At 44.9% G+C, this 21,839-nt stretch overlaps 1 long non-coding RNA gene across 1 annotated transcript; it reads right to left on the reverse strand.

Moving 5' to 3' along the window:
* Positions 1 to 1,764: 1,764 nt before the first annotated feature.
* LOC140492661 (uncharacterized) lies at positions 1,765 to 19,157 on the reverse strand. The gene is made up of 5 exons (XR_011963601.1): positions 19,108 to 19,157; positions 18,979 to 19,014; positions 3,576 to 3,629; positions 3,446 to 3,481; positions 1,765 to 2,922 (listed from the first exon to the last, which is right to left on the reverse strand). It is a non-coding gene; the product is annotated as an uncharacterized lncRNA (long non-coding RNA).
* Between the last annotated feature and the right edge of the window lie 2,682 nt (positions 19,158 to 21,839).

A 21,839-nucleotide genomic window follows, 5' to 3' on the forward strand; every position in this document is an offset into this window, starting at 1 on the left:
ACGGTATCCCCGCACCATGGACATGAGACTCACTCAGAACAGACTCACTCAGACTGTCAGGCAGCAGTTCCTGATGACTCCAAAAGAGGAGGGACAGTAAACCAACAGGGAAACCCAGAGCAGACGAGATGAGACCCCCAGACGGTAATTCCAGATGTCTCCAATAGGGGGCATGGCACAGCCCATGTCTGGGAACCGAGAGAATTCCAGACGAAACAAAACTGATGCAAACTCCCAGGTGGCAATTCCACATTTCCCCAATAGGGGGACTGAGAGCACACCAATAGGAGAACAGAGAGGATTTGATACAGACACCCCAGAGACAGAGGATTCAGACTCTCTGTTTGGTGTCTCTTTGACAAATTCACTGATTCAGTGATCCAAGTGATGAAACAGCTCCTGACAGCCACTCAAGGGAAGGTGCAACTGTTTCTGGTGATCAAAACTCTCATGCAGCTCACACCTCTTCCTGCTTTATTCCTCTGCACGCTGAGGAATTTAACCAAGTTATAATTCTTCAATTTTCTGCTCATTGGATAGAATCTCCAAGTCAGATTCTTCATGGTACCTTCACTTTCATCTTCATTTCTATGACCCACATTTAAAGTGGTCTCTGTCAGTCAGGCCAGCTTCATTTTGGTTTATATTTTGATGATTGATCTCTTGAAATCCCCGACACATTCACTCGTCTTTGAAACATTGGTCTTCATGACCACCTCGTCTCAGATTTTGTTTTTCTCCTAACCACATCATGGTCAGGTCATTTAAACAGTCCTAACCTCTACCGCTAGAAACCAAGGTTGGAGCCTAATAGGCCTCGAAACCCAAGCTAACATTCCACCTGGGATTCACATTACCAGGTTTTGTTTTTGTTTTAAAAAAAGTGGGGGAGGGTTAGATCATATACATCCTGAGCATATCCATTGTATTGTATCAAAACAGTTCAGCTATTAAACAAGGATAACAACAGATCTCTCCCCAGGGTAACCACGGACCGCAAGCAAGAGCTATTTCATCACATCAAACAATCCAGGATGCACTTATCAATTCATTGCCGCTTTCAGTGGTTGGGATAGTTTGTTTGTTTTTATCGTAAAGTACTTAAACTGACCCATTAAGGCAAGCACTTGAGAATTCTTTGTTCAGTTAAGTAGATTAGACCAGTGTAGACATCCTGTGGTTACCCCCCTGCTGTGCACTCTGTGCGGTAGGGTACTTGAAACTGACCCTTCAAGGTTAGTCCCCAATGACTCTGCTTCCACCACCACAACTGGCAATGCATTTCATACATTCACAACTCTCTGCATAAAGGACCTGCCTCTGACGTCTCCTTTATATCTTCAAACTATGACTTCTCGTACCAGTCAATCCTGCCCTGGGGAAAAGTCTCTGGCTATTGCCTCTGTCTATTCCTCTCATTATTTTGTACGCCTTGATCAGGACTCCTCTCTCCCTCCTTTTCTCCAGAGAGAAAAGTCCAAACTTATTCAACCTTTCTTCATAAGGCAAGCTCTCCAGTCCAGGCAGCATCCTGGCAAACCTTCTTTGCACCCTCTCCAAACCCTCTGTATCTTTACTATAGTAGGGCGACCAGAACTGGACACAATATTCCAAGTGTGGTCTATTACATATGGATGGATACTATTATGCCTCACTGAGGTAGCATGTTGGAAATCAAGTTGCATTATTCCCTGAGTTGTCACAAAAGTTAGTTTCTCCTGAGTTTTAGACTAAAGATGACAGAAAGCACAGACTAGGTTTCTGGACTTCACAAGGGTTACTATTTATCACACATAAGTAGATTCTAATTCCACAGAAAAATGATGGACCATTGAGCTATAACACCATTAGTTCAAACTCTAAGATGCTCATGAACCAAGTCCCCTAAAAAGCAAGCACATATTGTACACACACACACACATACACACAAACACACACACACAGAAACACACACAGAAACACACACAGACACAGACACACACTCACACACACAGACATACATACACACAGAGACACATACACGTACATGTGCACACACACACACACACAGATACACACAGTCGTGCACGTGCACACACAGACACACACACAGAAACTAAACATCAATCTTTGAGTGGAAGGAACACACAGAAAACAGTTTCGTCGATCCCTGTTCACGGGATTCGCTGAGATGATTCTTGAGCTGATCAGAATGCTGCTTCCCCAGATGCTGTCACTGGTTTACTAGAGATACAGTCTGTGGTTTATGAAAGGTCTGGCTTACTCATTAAAGGTCAGAACTTTCTGCAGCTGCTGAAGGAAAAGACAATCAGCTGGTTATCCTCAGATTTAAAGTCGCTTTTCCTGCCAGGAACAGAGCTGATGATGAACAGGTCCTCAGATGGTGGAGGTCGGATGGCTTCTCCCTGTCATGTTCATATCCACAACCTGTTCAATTACCTGGGAACCAATCACATAGTCATTGGCAGCAAGACGGTCTTTGTCATTGATTACTGGTCTTTAGTACAAAGACCAATCAGATACTTGTTTCTGCCTGAATCACCATTTGTACATGGGCATGTCTCCAGTTCGTCTGCACCTTCTTCTGCTGCTGTCTGACCCAGCAGCTGTGTAAACAATACTTACAATGAGCGTCAGGTTACTTGCTTTCAAAAGTGTGCAGTATCCCTGAAACAATCCTTGGTTTTCAACAATTCTGATGCGTTTCAGTCCACAATTAAAAATACACTAAGATAAAAAGGCACAAATTTTTTAAAAAATTTAAAAATCACTTTTGAAGAATAATAATGCCAAGTTTCTGAGCTGGTAAGTTCCATGATGTTCCTTGAATTTGATCTGAGAAACAATGCAACCTCAGTTACACAGGTTCAGTTCTTATTCGCTCCTAATGAGTCTTCACCACAGCTGCATAGGTTACATCCGCTAGAAAGAGACAGAAATCAGAGCTGATGATCATTATCAATTCAGTTTGAAGGTAAATACAGGAAAGGGGCATATTTATCCAAATATCAGTCCCATCACTATCAGAGTAGCTACAGGAAAGGGAAATATTTACTCCATCAGTTGTACATTATCCCCCTCATTCTCTTTATGACGCTCACAAATACATTGGAAGAGAAAAGCTTTTTGAGAGACAGTCAAGTATCATCCAATGGGATAGTGGAGAGACTGTTTACTTTCTGATTGGTGGAGTAAAGGAACACCCTAATAATGATGAACAGACTGACGGGCCAATGACAACAGCATCGTGGTGAGGGATTGGGGCTTTAAGGTCATGTGATCAAATCTCCATAATGGCGCCACCCAAAGTTGGGGTCTCAAATAACAAGGAAATGGATCACCCAGGCCCAACTAGCACTGTCCCACACATTGGAAAATGGGCTTCAGGGATTGGGAAATGAGAAAGGATTTGGATTCGGATTCTGAAAGGACAAAACTGACTCACTCTCTTCTGAATCAGCAACCCGGAGAATCTTGCCACCTTGAAATGAAAGAGAATAGTCTGTTAGTGAGGAGGATGTATTTTAAATGTTTAGAAATACCACTATGTGGGAAAAAAGTATGTAGCTGGTTACCTTTTCTGTTGCTGTCAAACACGATGCTGGCATAGGTACAGGAATCAGGCTGAGCTGTAATACAAACAGTATTCACTCTGAAACTGCCTTACTGCATCAGCTTTCTGACTCTAGAATCAAAGAATCATACAGAATCCTGGATTCACATCACAGCTTTACCATTGGAAAATGTTGAATGAACTGCATGAGAATCAGACATCAAACCATATTCGGAGTTATTTGGACAGGTGGTGTTCCAACACGCATGTCTTAAGGAGCGACTTAAGAGGGGGAAAGAGAGTTGGAGAGGTTTGGACAGGGATTCTCACAGTCTTGGAGATTGAAAATTAGACACCAGTGATGTTACTATTACAGTCCGGTGAATCCACCACCACACATCTCTCTCCAATGAGTGTAGATTAGAGTGGTGCTAGAAAACCACAGCAGGTCAGGCAGCATCCGAGGAGCAGGAAAATTGACATTTCGGGCAAAAGCCCTTCATCACTGTAATCTAGACTCTGATCTCCAGAACCTGCAGTCCTCACGTTTGCCGAGCTTTTCCTCTCTAATGAGAGAACAGCCCGATGCCCTCTGGGACTATGGTGAGTTTACATTTACAGGAAGGGATATGGAGGAGCCAGATTTGGAAATATTGTGAGTATATGAGGATGACAGACCCAATGCCGTGGAAGAATTTGAACCTGAGAAGGATAATCTTTAATTTTATTTCTTTTTCAATTCAGGAGCCGTTCTGGGCACCACACCTTGGGAAGGATATTCTGACCTGAGAAAGAGTGTGGCGCAGAATGATGACATCAGGTCTCACAGAGTTAAATTACAAGGTGTAGGATCACAAATTATGTTTGTATCCTGTTGCACTGGAAGGTTTGGGGATGATTTGATTGAAGTTCTCAACAAAAGAAGAGCATAAACTATCTTTCCACATTCTCCAAGTTGGGAAGTCTCAGATGCCTTCCCATGGGTTTCCTCATTCCATGATTCCCAACACTATCCCAGGATTTCCAATTTTCCCACAGTCCCATGGTTCAGGTTATAAAACCCTGCACCCAGCACTCTGAGCCAATCCTCTCCATTGCAGAGAGAAACACATCCTGCTCCTCCACAATGTACACCCAGTCAGTCCATGATTTTAAAGAATCACGGTTCACAGTGTCTCAGATATTGTGGATCACAGTTTACATGAGGGAACTTATTGGGAGTTAAATTCAAAGTGTGCCCCTTGCTAAGGCATACCTTTTATGCTCTCCCTTCCAGAACGCACTTACCATCCCCTCACCTTGCTAAGATGTGGCACTTTGATGCCCATTGCCAGGTATTTCAAGTGAGTCATACTTTCCTGGAGATATTGTCCAAACACATTGATGAGAGATATTATTACACACTTGAGGATCAAGTGGGACTTCACGGAGGCCTCCTGGCTTTGAAGGAGGAACATTACCACTGTACCACAAGATCCCTAATGGTTTTAATCATAGAGTCATAGAGTTTTAGAGCACAGTAAAAGGCCCTTTGGCCCATTGAGTCCATGCTGGTCAAAACCAACCATCTTGGTAAAAATAATGACTGCAGATGCTGGAAACCAGATTCTGGATTAGTGGTGCTGGAAGAGCACAGCAGTTCAGGCAGCATCCAAAGGAATTCCTGATGAAGGGCTTTTGCCCGAAATGTCGATTTTGCTGCACTTTGGATGCTGCCTGAACTGCTGTGCTCTTCCAGCACCACTAATCCAAAACCAACCATCTACCCATTCCAATTCGATTATCGAGCAGTTGCCCCAATGCCTTATACATCAACATTGCAAGTGCACACCTAAACAAGTCTTTAACATTATGAGTGTCTCATGTCTTTGTCACCCTTAAAAGCAATGCCTTCCTGATTCCCACCATCCTCCGAGTGAAAAGGATTCCCTCACATCTCCGATAAACCTCTAACATTCATCAAAGATCCTCAGACATCACCTTCCCAACCCCACGACCATCTCCAGCTAAACGTTCAGTGGCAGCAGATAAAGGGGAACACCATCACCTGTAAATTCCCCTCCAAGGCACTCACCATCCCGGCTCGGAAATATATCATCACTCCTTCACTCTTGTTCGGTCAAAATCCTGGAATTCACTCCCTCAAGGCATTATGGGTCTACATCCAGCACGTGGACTGTAAGGGTTTAAGAAGGCAGCCCATCGCCATCTTCTCAAGAGGTCAACAAGGGATGGGCAATGAATGCTGGCCAGCCAGTGATATACATGTTTCATGAATGAATAAAAACAATCGCCCTGCCCCGTACCTTAAATTAATGTCCCATGGTCACTGAACACTCTATCATGGGGAAACAATTTTCAATTCAACTGTATTTATGTCCCTCATAATTTTACGCATCTCAATCATGTCTCCTCTCAATCTCCTCCTCCCTGGAGAAAACAATCTATTCAAATTCTCTTCAGAATTGAAACTCTCCAGCCCAAGTAACATCCTGGCAAATCTGCTCTATACCATAATGTGGATTCCTGAACTTCACACAATTCTTTAGCTGTGATCTAACCAATTTTGCATACAGTTCCGACATAACCTCACTGCTCTGAATTAAACTCTGTGCTTCAACTAATAAAGGGAAGTATCCCATAGGGTTTTTTATCCATGTTATCCACCTGTCCCGATACATTAAGGGACTGGTGTACATGCACACCAAGGTCGCTCTGATCCTTGGTGTTTCCCAGGGTCCTATTGCTCATTATATCTTCCCTTCCCTTTTCCGTCCTGCCCAAGTGTATCACCTCACACTTATCCATGTTGGATACTGTTTGCTCCTGATCAGTCTATCTGACCAGCCCGTAAAGATCCTCTTGTTGTCTAAGGCTATCCTCCTCAATATTTACTACCCCAACTATTTGTTTATCATCTGGGACTATATTGATCAACCCCTCTTCATTCAAGTCGAAATCATTTACGACAAACCGCAAATAGCAAGGGCCCCAACAGTGACCCCTGTGGGAACCCCCAGGACACACACTTCCAGTCACAAAAATGTCCCTCGACCATCATCCTCTGTTTCCTGCCAATCAGCAAGTTGTGCATCCAATTTACCCCAAATTTCCTTGGATCCCATGGGCTCTCACCTTTGCTATCGTTCTCCCATGTGGAACCTGATCAAAAGTTTTGCCGAAGTCCAAGGAGACACAAGAACATAAGAAATAGGAGCAGGAGAGGGTTATCTGACCCCTCAAGGAGAATGTGAGGACTGTGAATGCTGGAGAGTCAGAGTTTAACAGTGTGGCACTGGAAAAGCACAGCAGCTCAGGCAACATCTGAGGAGCAGGAGGGTCGATGTTTTGGGCACGAGCCGTTCATCAACCTGACCTGCCACACGTTTTGACACAGAGTTGAGACTGACTAGCCTGAAGTTTCCTGGTTTATCCCTTGTTCCCTTCTTGAGGTACCAGACTGGCTGTCCTCCTGTCCTCCAGCACCTCTCCTGCAGACGGAGAGGAATGGAAAATTATTTCCAAAGCCCCTGCTATTTTCTCCCCTGCCTCACTCAACAACCTGAGATACATTTCATCCTGCCCTGGAGATTTATCTACTTTTTGCTGCCCATACCACTCAGCAGTTCCTCTCTATGTTAATTTCTTTCATCTTGTCACAGACTATCTCCCCGATTTCTACACCAAAATCATCCCTCTCACGCCTGAACACCAACATAAAGTTGTCAATTACAGCCTCTGGGTTCAAGTTTCAATTACAACCATGTTCTTTGTTGTCTTTTTACCATGAATATTCCTTTCAATATTTTGGATGCTTCTTTATATTACCTGTCAGTATACTTTCATATTTCCTTTTAGCACTCTGAATCTTCACTTTAATTTCCCACTTGCACATTTTATAATCCTCCAGAAATTGCTACTGTTTTGAATTCTCAGTGTCTGCCATAAGCCTCCCTTTTCCCTTCATCCAGTGCTGTGTATTCCTCAGTATTCAAGGTTCACTGGATTTGTTGGTCCCACCCTTTAGCCCTGGACTCTCCTTATTTCCTTCTTCAATGCATCCCATTGCATACCTGGTCTGGTCTACATGTGACACCAGTCCCACAAAAGGACACTGGTGTAAGGTACAGTAATTGTTGAAGAATGAGAGGGGCTGTCAGTGAGCAGATTTATACAGGGCGACAAGGTGCCACATGCTCAAAGAGGAAGCCAATGTCATCAGGAAGTGATGGAAAGCAGCAGCCAGTCTCAAAGATTGCACTGCAGCAAGTCTGCATTTAGAAACATTGTACAGGATGATTTTCCATTTATTTTGGTAAATGGAGGGTACAGAAACAGATATTTTAATAGAAATAAATAGAGATTTGCCTCAAGGTGAGGAAGCACATTGTTGAGAGCTTGTACAGAATCCTTGGATTCTGTTTAGTCACAGGACAGGTCCCAGAGCACTGGAGAAGAGCCAACATTGTCACTTTGTTTGAGGGCAATAGGGATAATACAGGAACTTACAGGCTGGTCAGCATTACGTCCGTGGTAGGGAAAATATTGGAGTAGATTCTTAATGACTGGCTTTACTCAATTTGAAAAAATATCTTCTTATTAACACGAGGCAACATGGTTTTGTGCAGGAAGGTCATGTCACAGAAACTTGATTCAGCCTTTTGAGCAAGTTTCATGATTGACAACAACAGGGTGATAGATATTGTCCACATGGACTTTCATAAGGCCTTTGACAAAGTTTTTCATGGCAGGCTGATAGTGAAATTGAAGTCACATGGATCTGTGGAGAGGTGGTAAGATGGATGCAGAATTGGCTTAGTCATAGAAGACAGAGAGTAGTGGTGGAAGGGTGTTTTTCTGTCTGGAAATCTGTGACCATTGGTGATCCACAGGAGTCAGTGTTGGGACCCCTGTTAGTTCACAACATTTATAAATATTTTGGAGAATATTGTAGGTGGCATGATTAGTAAGTTTGCAGATGACACAAAGATTGAGGGAGCTTTGGATAGTGAGGAAGATTGCCAGAGGATACAGCAGGACATATAAAGGTTGTAGACTTGGGCACAGAAATGGCTGCTGAAATTTAATTTGGAGAGACATGTGGTGATGCCTAAGGTCTAATGCAAGAGGGAAGTATACAGTAAATGGTACAACCCTTGGAAGCATTGAAGAGATCGAGGGTAGTTTACTCACTCCTGGTTCAGTCCTTCCCTCACTCCTGGTTCAGTCCTTCCCTCACTCCTGGTTCAGGCCTTCCCTCACTCCTGGTTCAGTCCTTCCCTCACTCCTGGTTCAGTCCTTCCTTCACTCCTGATGTGGCCCTCCCTTAATTCCTGACATCTCACTGCAATTATATCGATCTTTGGTGAGATCCCATCTGGAATGTGGTGAACGGATCAGATTTCCATATCAACAAAAGGATTCACTTGTTACCGAGTGAGTGTCATACACTGGCTTGAACCAGGGAATACAGTCTCAGAATGAGGGATAGGTGGTTGGAACTGAGATAAGGGGGAATTTATTGTTTCGAAGCAGTTAATCTTGGGAATTCTCTCATCAGAGAGCTGTGGAAGCTTAACCATTGAGTATATTCATGAATGAGATTGATAGATTTCCCAGCATTAAAAACATTGAGGGATAAGGGGATAGTGCAGGAAAGTGGTGTTGAACTACGAGCTCAGACATGATCCTCTTGAATGGTGGAGCATCTTGTCCTTAGTGGAGAACATCCTAATCCACATTCTCCCGACTCTCCTACTTCCTGTGGCTGTGGGAATCCTCCCAAAGACACACTACAGCTTTAAACCTTCCAATGGAATCTCCAACGTGGCCTTTGTTGTCAGACAAATCCAAGTAAAATGTCAAACACAACACCAGGAACTCTGTATTACATTTCTCAACCTGATCACAGCAGATGTCTCAGTAAATCACTTGATGAATCATACTCTTAAAATTTGGAATGTCCAGAAACTTCTTCCAAATTCTGCAACTGCTTTGGGATGACTTGACATCTTCAGGAACGGATGTCTTCAAGGAACAGGACCAGAGTAAAGCAACGCTGTGTGATAGCTCCATATTATCTATAATCTACCAAACAGCAGCTTTGACCTCTGGTGTCAGGATTAAACCTGGCCCAGATAGAAATCTCTTCAACCTCAGTCTCATCCATGCCAATAATAAAATGACCACAACAGACCCACATAAGATGCAGTATGCACTGATAACATCACTGTTGTTTTCACATTCTGCACCCGACTAGCAAGCCACCCTTGGTCTCTTCAGTGCTGCAAACAAGGGACTTGGCCAATGCTTGAGTGTTGCCAAACCAAACCACAAATCACTGGTCAGTTCAATATTCTACCTCTTGTATATGCTAAGACTCCGGGATACATTTAGCACTCTCGATAGCTTGGGAGGCACCTCCCTCAAAACAGAGCCCAGGGCTGACATCACTGGCTCTGCCCATCAATGCCAGTCTCAGTCCAGCCCATAGGTGACCACGAGGGCACTCTGCTTCTCAATGCCCATTGGAAAAGTGATCCAACACTGGATCAGCTGAGACAGCTCAACCTTCCAGAAATTATGGCAGTGACTGTTTGACAACAAAGTTCTCCACAAGGCAGCAAAAAGTCCTTGCTTTCATGATCAGTCCGTGTAAATGTTGGGAGACCCACAATGCCACTGGGGAGGGAATTCCAGGATTATGACCCAGTGACAGTGAGTGAACGACAATATATTTCCATGTCAGTACAGAGTGGGTGGCTTGGAAGGGAACTTGGAGGTGGTGATGATCCCATGTAACTGCAGTAAGGAACAGGAATGTAGTGACTGCATCCTCACGGTCAGGAAACTGAACAGTGTTTGGACACATTCCTTGTTCTTCCAAAGACAAAAACTTCAAAATCTTTTGCCTCTGTATTTTTGAATCATTTCATTGTTTGTGTGTGTTTGGGACTTCTTCAATTCATGAACCAACTACTGCAGCTTGTGAACATTTGGTCATCTTGCAGGATGTTTTATAATGTTTCAATTCACAATCACCTTGTTAAATACAAATGGTTCTGAGACTCAGAGCTCATTAAGGGGTGCCATGGTGGCACAGTGGTTAGCACTGCTGCCTCACAGCGCCAGGGACCCGGGTTCAATTCCCACCTTGGGCAACTGTCTGTGTAGAGTTTGCACATTCTCCCTGTGTCTGTGTGGGTTTCCTCCAGGTGCTCCAATGTCCTCCCACAGTCCAAAGATGTGCAGGTTAGGTGAATTGGCCATGCTAAATTGCCTGTAGTGTTTGGTGAAAGGGTAAATGTAGGGGAATTGGTCTGGGTGAGTTGCTCTTTGGAGGGTCGGTGTGGACTGGGTGGGCCGAAAGGCCTGTTTCCACACTGTAAGTAATCTAATCTAATTAACTGTTCCAGTCTCTGACAGGTACAGATCAGAGTTAACTCTCTCATATCACATGTGCCTCTTATGGAATGCCACTCCAGTGTGGCAGCAAAACAGGAAATATTGTCTTCCCGTTGTACAGTATCATACATAACAGGAGAAGACCACTCAGCCCCCCTGTGCCTGGGCTGGCCCTTTGAAAAAGCTATTGAAATCCGTCACACACCCAATGTCCTTTCCTGGGTCTGGGTTTAATCTGTCATGTGACCTCTGGTTCTTTCATCAACACCTTTACCTGGATCCATTTACTAACTGACTGTCCTGCCATTGGAAACAGTTTCTCATGACTTACTTTCGAAAGACTGTTCTTGAATTGGCACAGCCCAACCAAATCTCCCCTGAATCTTCTCTGCTGTAAAGACAACACCAGTTCCTCCAAAAAACTGAAGTCTCTCTTCCCTGGAACCATTCGATTCATCTGCTTTGCACAAAAACATCTTCCTTAAAGGATAGTGCTCAGAATTGGTCATGTGTCGAACTGATGTTTTGGAAATGTCCATCCTTGCTTTTCTACTCCATGTGCCATTCAATAAAAACAAACATTTCTTTTGCCTTTTTTGATCCATTTCAATGAAACCTCCAAGCTTCAAAGACTTCTCAATGTGCATTTCTGCTAATTTTCTGTTCCTGTAACCATTGTAAAATTGCACCATTTATCACACCTCTCTTTGTTCTTCCTATCATGATGTGTCACTTCACTCTTCCCAGTGTTAACTTTCATTGGGCTGGCCATTTCACCAGCCTATATGCCCCAGAGCCTGTGAGCACTTTCCTCACTCTTCACTGTGTTTTTGAATTTTGTGTCATCTGCAAACTTTGGAGTTTGTCCTGTATCTCTGAGTGCAGATCATTCACAAAGATCAAGAAGAGAATTATATCACCAGCGCTGCACACTTCCCTCGCGTCTGAACTAAAACCACAGACCACAGCGCTCTGCTTCCTGGCCCAAAGCCAATTTCCAAACCACACAACCAGCAACTTTGAAACTCATCTGCTTCAATTTCAAGAAGATATGTACATTGTACTTCACAGCAGGAGCAAGCCCTATGGCCCATCGAGTTTTCTCCACAATTCATTAAGACCATTACTGATCTGGTTCTGGCTCAGTTCTGCTCTCCTACCTTGTCCCCACTACTCTCGATAAGGCCAAAGGCTGGTAGTCAGACAGCATGTGTTAGCACCGAGGCTATAGGGATGAGAGGGATTGATGGGACGGGATGGGGTCATTCGTTGACACAAACAGTGAAAGAGTTTCATCCTTTGTGTTTTGAATCCACCCAGGATCACAGCTCTCTCCATGATGTCCATCACTCCTCAGACAGCTGCTCTCACCACATCCTGAGACCCACACTCAGTGCTATGTGCCATCATATACACACTCTTGACCTCTCTCTCCATCAGCACCCCTTCACACTGTCTCAAAGCTGTCCTCAGCCCCAGTTCAACTTAATTCTCTGGCTCATTCACCCGATACCATGTACCCCCACCCCTCTGGAACTTTCCTCCACCCACTCTCCCACTTGTCTCTCCCCATTCTCCTACCTCCACCTCTTGTTGGACATTCACTCTCCCTTCTCCGATACTGAGTACAGAACATTCAGCAAAGGTCTCAGTTTTAATCACTTTGCACTCCCACCTCACCGAAGTTCAGACACGACATGATGTTGATCTCCTCTTCCGTTGCCTTTGTCTCTGTGCCCATTTCTTTGAACAGGAGTCCTCTGTCCATCCCACAGACCCCTTCATCCACCTCCAACTCTCTTCCTCCACCTGGACCCCTCCCTCTGGCCTTTAAGCCGCACTTGACCTGTTCATTGAGAACTGACACTGGTCTTTGTATTTCTCTGCCCTCCTCCATTCACTCCTATCTCCCACTGAACTGAATACTCTCAGGCTGTTCTGTCCTCAACAGTCACTCATCTCATCTCAGATCGAGACAAAAGCTCAAAACCACCAAGGTGAAGCCATTTCCCTGTTCTGTTGCTGTCAATCTTGGCACAGAGTCTGGAATTGTCCTGATCTGTAACACAAACAGGAATGATAAGGGGATATTTATTGGTCGGTTTGTTGTTAGGTATGGGACGGGATGGGGTCATTCGTTGACACAAACAGTGAATGAGTTTCATCCTTTATGTTTTGAATCCACCCAGGATCACAGCTCTCTCCATGATGTCCATCACTCCTCAGACAGCTGCCCTCACCACATCCTGAGACCCACACTCAGTGCAACAGCTCAGTGGACACCACATATCCCTCAGAGTTAGAAGGCTGTGGGTTCAATTCCCCATTCCAGTGGCTACATCGTAAGATCAATGCTGAGACTTCGGAGCAGTTCAAATGGAGCGCTGCAATGTCTAAAGTTATCTTGGGGCTGAGATGTTAAAGGTTGCACTGGTCTGCTCTCTCAGGTGGTTGTGAACAATTCCAAATGTGTTACTTCAATGAAGAACAGAGGAGCTCTCTACTGTGTCCTTGTCACTCATCCCCCAACCCAGATTATTGTGTCCTCAACATCACTCACCCCTCAGAATACATCATAAAAATACACAGGCTAACTGATTGAGCACAGGGCTGTTTGGGGGACATTACTCTTCACTAACTGGTTGTTGCATTTCTCATTACCAGAATGAAAATAAATGCATTTACGCCTAACTTTTCATGATCTCAGGGGACTGAATAACCCCTTACAGCAGATGGAGCTCTATTTTTATGTTTGCAGTCAACTAATTTCTTACTGCAAGCTGCCACAAACCACAATGTGATCATGATGTCATCATCTGGTTAAAGCACTGAACAGGAGAGTTGGATTAGCTTGTATTGATCACAGAGTACAGACATTGGGCAGGGCAGACACACTAAACACAGGGAAAAAGGAGAGAATTATGTGAATGGAGAACCACTGCAGTATTCTAACATGATGTGGGAATCAGGTCACAAAGGTAGGTACACTCTTACACCATGGAATCAGGAAGGTTAATAAAATGCTATCCTTGAATAAAAGAGGAATTGGATATAAACGTAAACATGTTATTTTAGATATACAAGGCAGTTCTGAGACCATATCTCAAATGCTGTACATAATGAAGGATATTGGTGCTGGCTCAAAGGAGGTTTCTGAGATTGAGAAGCAGGTTGTCTCATGAGGAGAGGGAGGACAGGCTGGGTTTGTTTCCCCTGGAGTTTAGAATAATGAGGGGCTGTGAGAATGTAAACTTCAGAACTTTGGTAATGATTCAGAGTTTGAATGAATCAACAATGATTTTTTCTGAAATGCAGTGGTACTGAGATGAAAGGGACAAGGAGAAACTGTAATCAAGGAATTAAAAGCAACATGTTAATTAGCCGTCCCTGAGAAGAAGGAGTCAACGCAACATCAAGGATCTGTTCCTGGGAGACAGGAGAGAGTTAACACTGAATGTAACAAGGAACAAGGGAGCTACTCCTGATAAGAAGACAAGCTACAGACTTAATGACTCAAGAAGAGTAATCAATGTTGTGGTTGAACGAATTGAAATGATCATCAATAATCTCACACCGGAAATTTTGCCTGTCCATCGAGAACTGCTAACATTACATGGGTCATTTTAATTTTTCTGCCCTCCTCCATTCACCCCTATGTCCCCTAAACTGACTGGTCTCAGGCTGTTGTGTCCATAACAGTCACAAAGTTCATCTGATCCAGGCTCTCCACACCACCCCCACAGCCTCCAAGCTCAGATTCCCACAATCCTGACCTGCCCACTTCTACCTTCTCCCCAAAATCTATAGCTGGACTACCCGGGCAGATCCAGTGTTCTTGCTTCTTCCTGCCTGAGGGAACTTATCTCTGCTGTCCTTGACTGAATTTTTCCTCCCCTTGTCCATCCCTTCCCAACTACATCCATGATACTTTTGCCATTTATGTCAGTGTCAGAATTACTGGTTAGTGAGCTCCAGCCACCTTCTCTTCACTGGTGTGGCCAACGGTACCCACATGGGCCCCAGTTATGCCTCTCTCATTGTGGGGCAAGTGGAACATTCCTCATTCCAGGCCTCCTCAGGCCATTCCCACAACTCTTTCTCCTGTATGTCGATGACATCATCAGTGCTGTTTCCCTTTCTCATCCAGAATTGGAAAATTTGAACAATTTCACTTCCAATATCCACCCAGCTCTCACCTTCACCTGATCTCTGACTCCTCCCTTCCCTTCCTTGACATCTCTGTTTCTATTTCTGGGGATAGGCTGGTCACCAATATTCATGACAATCTCAGTCTCACACAGTTACCTTGACTCCCCATCCTCACACCCTGCTTCCTGTAAAGACTCTGTTCCATTCTCCCAGTTTCTCCAAGCCCACCACATCTGTCTGATGGGGCCACATTCTGCAAAGGGGACCTCCGAAATGTCAAGCTTTATCCTCAACCAAGGATTCTCCATCACCATGGTTGACAAGGCCCTCAGCCGTGTCCAATCCATCTCCTGCATTTCTGCCCTCATCACTTCTCTTCCCTTGAGGTAAAAACAATGACTGCAGATGCTGGAAAGCAAATATTGGATTAGTGGTGCTGGAAGAGTACAGCAGTTCGGGCAGCATCCAACGAGAAGCGAAATCGACGTTTCGGGCAAAAGCCCTTCATCAGGAATAAAGGCAGTGAGCCTGAAGCATGGAGAGATAAGCTCGAGGAGGGTGGGGGGTGGGGAGAGAGTAGCATAGAGTACAATGGGTGAGTGGGGGAGGAGATGAAGGTGATAGGTCAAGGAGGAGAGGGTGGAGTGGATAGGTGGAAAAGAAGATAGGCAGGTCAGACAAGTCCAGACAAGTCAAGGAGACAGTGCTGAGCTGGAAGTTTGAAACTAGGATGAGGTGGGGGAAGGGGAAATGAGGAAGCTGTTGAAGTCCACATTGATGCCCTGGGGTTGAAGTGTTCCGAGGAGGAAGATGAGGCGTTCTTCCTCCAGGCGGCTGGTGGTGAGGGAGCGGCGGTGAAGGAGGCCCAGGACCTCCATGTCCTCTGCAGAGTGGGAGGGGGAGTTGAAATGTTGGGCCACGGAGCGGTTTGGTTGATTGGTGCGGGTGTCTCGGAGATGTTCCCTGAAGCGCTCTGCTAGGAGGCGCCCATTCTCCCCGATGTAGAGGAGACCACATCGGGAGCAACGGATACAATAAATGATATTAGTGGATGTGCAGGTAAAACTTTGATGGATTTGGAAGGCTCCTTTAGGGCCTTGGATAGAGGTGAGGGAGGAGGTGTGGGCACAGGTTTTACAGTTCCTGCGGTGGCAGGAGAAAGTGCCAGAATGGGAGGGTGGGTCGTAGGGGGGTGTGGACCTGAACAGGTAGTCGCGGAGGGAACGGTCTTTGCAGAAGGCGGAAAGGGGTGGGGAGGGAAATATATCCCTGGTGGTGGGGTCTTTTTGGAGGTGACAAAAATGTCGGCGGATGATTTGGTTTATGCGAAGGTTTGTAGGGAGGAAGGTGAGCACCAGGGGCGTTCTGTCCTTGTTATGGTTGGAGGGGTGGGGTTTGAGGGCAGAGGTGCGGGATGTGGACGAGATGCGTTGGAGGGCATCTTTAACCACGTGGGTAGGGAAATTGCGGTCTCTAAAGAAGGAGGCCATCTGGTGTGTTCTATGGTGGAACTGGTCCTCCAGGGAGCAGATACGGCGGAGGCGGAGAAATTGCGAATATGGGATGGTATTTTTGCAAGAGATAGGGTGGGAAGAGGTGTAATCCAGGTAGCTGTGGGAGTCGGTGGGTTTGTAAAAAAATGTCAGTGTCAAGTCGGTCATCACTAATGGAGATGGAGAGGTCCAGGAAGGGGAGCGAGGTGTCAGAGATGGTCCAGGTAAATTTAAGGTCAGGGTGGAATGTGTTTGTGAAGTTATGAATTGCTCAAATCCCTTACCCTCATCGATCATCGCACCAGCTTCCACATCCAGAGGATCATTAACCACCATTTCCACAGCACTCCAGCGGTGCTCAGTGCAAGTTGGAAGAACAGCATCTCATTCTCCACATGGGCACCCTGCAGCTTCCTGGCCTCAGTATTGAGTTCTAAATAATTTTACAGCCAGAATGAGGTGTTTTATCCATCCTCACACCTCAGGCCCTGCCGTGACATGAGTTGTTTTCAGCACAGCCAAACCATTTTCACCAACTTATTGTCCCCACTATCAGCTTTTCATTCTCCCTCCCATCCTTTTGATGATCTGACTTCCATTCACTCTCTCTGGGCTCCATCTCCACCTATCTGCTCACTCCTTTTCCCCTCCCCCACCACCTGTCTTTACCATAGATACCACTTTTCCCCAGCTACAGACAGTTCTGAAGAAGGATTTGAAATTTTAACTCTGGTTTCTCTCCACAGATGCTGCCAGACCTGCTGAGTTTCTCCAGCAATTTCTATTGATTTATATTGGAAGGTTTCCCAAACAAGAGGAAGAGGCTATTCAGCCCATTGTATATGTGTTGATTGATAAAGAGCTCTCTAGAGCACCCCACTGCCCAGCTCCTGGTCCATAGCCCTGGAGACTCATGTTCTTCAAATCCTTATCCAAGTGAGTTTTAAATGTCGGAGTCAAAAAGGTTGGTGCTGGAAAAGCACAGCCGGTCAGGCAGCATCCGAGGAGCAGAAGACTCATTCCTGATGAAGAGTTTATACTTGAAACATCGACTCTCCTGCCTCTCGGATGCTGCCGAACTAGCTGTGCTTTTCCAGCACCACACATTTTGACTCTGATTTCCAGCATCTGCAGTCCACACTTTCTCCTGGGTTTTAGATGTGTTGATGGTTCCTGTCTCTCTAAACATAGAATACAGAACATGGGACAGTACAGTGCAGGAACATGGCCTTTGGTCCACCATGTCAGTGCAAACCATGATGCCATTCTAAACTAATCCCATTTCCCAGCACATGGTCCATCCCTCTCTGTTCCTGTTGTTCATGGGCCTGTCTAAATGGCTCTTAAATGTTGCTAACGTATCTGCTTCTATCACCTCCCCTGGTAGCCTGTTCCAGACGTCTACCATTCTCTTTGTTAAAAGCTATCCTCACAAATAACCCTCAAATTTTTCCTCATTCACCTTAAATTTATGCCGCTTGTATATGACATCTCCACTCTTTGAAAGAAAACTGACTGTCCCCCCTATCCCTGCCTCTCATAAATTTATGTATTTCTGTTCGGTCTCCCCTCACCCTCCAATACTCTCGCAAAAATAAATCCAGGTTTGACCAAGTTCTCCTGATAGTTAACACACACCAAATCAGGGAACATCCTGCTCAATCTCTTCTGCACCTTTGTTTTGTGCACAAGTACCCCTATGTCCCTTCATGTTGTAGCTTTCTTCCATTTCTTTTCTCCAGACGTGCTGAGTTTGTCTGTTTGTTTCTCAGTCATGACACCTACAGACATGTGCAAACTTTGATTGAGCCTGAACACTGAGGGAACTGGTTCTGAATGGCCCTCGGAACAGCATCACAGTCACAAAACTCACAATAACTCAATGTCTCCTGCTTTGGATCAATCTCGCCACTTTCCCCTGGATCCCATGAACCTTTGATTTTGTGACCAGTCTGCCTTGTGGAACTTCACCAAACACCTTGCTAACATCCGCATTGATGGTCAATATCAAACACCCAATCAACCATCCTTCAATACTCCTTAAAAATTCGATCATGTTTATCAGATCCGACCACCCTTCAACAATCGTCTTCTGAGGGAATGGTACTGGGTCAGACTCGCATCATGAAGACCTCATCAGGGGAGAATTCAAGGTCAGTTAAAACTGAACTGGGAGCTCTCATTTGGGATGATTCTCTGAGGGTGACCAGGCACGAATTCTATGAGTTGACCAGTTTCCCACTGCAGCTTCAAACATCAACACTGCAACTCCTCCTCAGGAAACCAGACCCCCAGTGAAATCAGCTCTTAAAGATATGGGGGAGTGGGAGTGATCTCAAACGATACACTTTCTCAATATAGAAACAAATGTTGACTCACGGCCTTCTGACAGACTGTTTGTGAATCTCTTGCCACCTTTAACAAAGACAAAATGTTCTCTTAGTTTGATTATAGAATCTGATTATCAATTAGACAATTGCTCAAAACCTTTAAGGTGCAGCCATTTACCTGTTCTGTTGCTGTCAATCTCAGCATAGAGGATGGAACTGTCCTGATCTGTAACACAAACAGGAATGATAAGGGACCATGCATCGACAGGCTTGTCCTTAAATATCAGCAATGGCTCAGTGGACACCACATCATTCTCTGAGTTAGAGATGTGATTGGAGCAGGTGAAATATTGGACTTGCAGCATGGGTTGGTACCTGGGACTTCGATGTTGTGCTTAAAAATGTGTTGCTGGAAAAGCGCAGCAGGTCAGACAGCGTCAAAAGAACAGGAGAATCGATGTTTCGGGCATAAGCCCTTCTTCAGGAATCAAACATCCTGAAGAAGGGGTTATGCCTGAATCGTCGATTCTCCTGTTCCTTTGATGCTGCCTGACCTGCTGCGCTTTTCCAGCAACACATTTTTAAGTTCTGATCTCCAGCATCTGCAGTCCTCACTTCCTCCTACTTCGATGTTGTGGCCATTTTGGAGATATAGGTAGAGTAGGGACAGGAATGGTTGTTGCAGTTCCAGGATTTAGATGTTTCAGTAAGAACAGGGAAGACGGTAAGGTGGGGGGAGGGGGTATGCAGTGGCATTGTTAGTCAAGGACAGTATTATGGTTGCTGAAAGGACATTTGAGAACTCTCTACTGAGGTAGTATGGGCTGAGGTTAAAAACAGGAAAGGTGAGGTCACCCTGTTGGGAGTTTTCTATAGGCCTCCAAATAGTTCCAGAGATGTAGAGGAAAGGATAGCAAAGATGATTCTGGACAGGAGCAAGAGTGACACAGTAGTTGTTATGGGGGTCTTTAACTTTCCAAATATTGACTAGGAATACTATAGTTCAAGTACTTTAGATGGGTCAGTTGTTGTCCAATGTGTGCAGGAGGATTTCCTGACACAGTACACAGACAGGCCAACAAGGGACGAGGCCACGTCAGATTTGGTACTGGGTAATGAACCTGGCCAAGTGTTCAATTTGGAGGTAGGTGAGCACTTTCATGATAGTGACCACAAATTGGTTAAGTTTACTTTAGCAATGGAAAGGGATGGGTATATATTGCAGGACAAGAGTTATGAGCTGGAGGAAAGGCAACTACGATGTGATTAGGCAAGATTTAGGATGCATGGGATGGGCAAGGAAACTGGAGGGGATGGGCACAATTGAAATGTGCAGCTTATACAAGGAACAGTTACTGTGGGTCCTTGATACATATGTACCTGTCAGGCAGGGAGGAAGTTACTGAGCGCGGGAGCCGTGGTTTACTCAGGAAGTTGGATCTCTTGTCAAGAGGAAGAAGAAGGCTTATGTTAGGATGAGATGTGAAGGCTCAGTTAGGGTGCTTGAGAGTGACAAGCTAGCCAGGAAAGACCTAAAAAGAGAGCTAAGAGGAGCCAGGAGGGGACATAAGACACCATTGTCAGATAGGATCAAGGAAAACCCTCAGGCTGTCCATAGGGATATCAGGAATAAAAGAATGACAAGAGTAAGACTAGGGCCAATACAAGGATTGTAGTGGGAAGTTGTACACCGAGTCAGAGTAGATAGGGGAAGCGGTAAATTAATGTTTTTTCTCAGTATTCACACAAGATAAAGATAATGTTGTCGAGGAAAATACTGAGATACAGGCCACTAGACGAGATGGGATTGATGGTCACAAGGAGGAGGTGTTAGCAATTCGAGAAAGTGTGAAAATAGATAAGTCGGATATGATTTACCATGGGTTCTCTGGAAAGCCAGGGAGGAGATTGATGAGCCTTTCACTTTGATCTTTATGTTGTCGTTGTCAACAGGAATGGTGCCAGAAGACTGGAGGAGGGAAAATGTTGTTCCTTTATTCAAGAAGGGGAGTAGAGACAACCCTGGTAATTATAGACCAGTGAGTAACGAGGGTAACGTGTTGCAAAAGGTTATAAGTGATAAGATTTATAATCATCTGGAAAGGAATAAGTTAATTAGGGATTGTCAACATGGTTTTGTGAGGGTCGTGCTTCACAAACCTTATTGAGTTCTTTGTAAAGGTGAACAAACAGGTGGATGGGGGGGAAAGCTGTTGATCTTGTGTATATGGATTTCAATAAGGCATTTGGTAAGGTTGCCCATGGTAGGCTACTGCACAAAATACAAAGGCATGGGATTGAGGGTGATTTAGTTGTTTGGATCAGAAATTGGCTATGTGAAAGGAGACAGAGGGTGGTAGTTGCTGGAAGATGTTTATCCAGGAGTTCAATTACTAGTGGTGTACCCAAGGATCTGTTTTGGGTCATGTTTGTGGATGACCCGGGTGAGGGCTTTGATGAATGGGTTAGTAAATTTGCAGATGACACTCAGGTTGGTGGAGTTGTGGATCATATTGAAGGATGTTGTGGGTTAAAGAGAGACATAGATAAACTGCAGAGCTGGGCTGAGAGGTGGCAAATGGCGTTTAATGTGGAAAAGTGTGAGGGGATTCACTTTGGAAGGAGTAACAGGAGTACAGAGTACTGGACTAATTGTAAGATTCTTAGTAGTGTAGATGAGCAGAGAGTTCTCCGTGTCCATGCACATAGCTCTCTGAAAGTTTCTCCCCAGGTTGATAGAGTTGCTAAGAAGGCATACAATGTGTTAGCTTGTATTAGTGAAGGGATTGAGTTTTGGAACCATGAGGTCATGCTGCAGCTATACAAAACTCTGGTGTGGCTGCACTTGGAGTATTGAATGCAGATCTGGTCACCGTATTACAGGAAGGATGTGGAAGCTTTGGAAAGGGT

Source organism: Chiloscyllium punctatum, chromosome 2, assembly GCF_047496795.1.
Source record: "Chiloscyllium punctatum isolate Juve2018m chromosome 2, sChiPun1.3, whole genome shotgun sequence".
Classification (NCBI taxonomy): Eukaryota; Metazoa; Chordata; class Chondrichthyes; order Orectolobiformes; family Hemiscylliidae; genus Chiloscyllium; species Chiloscyllium punctatum.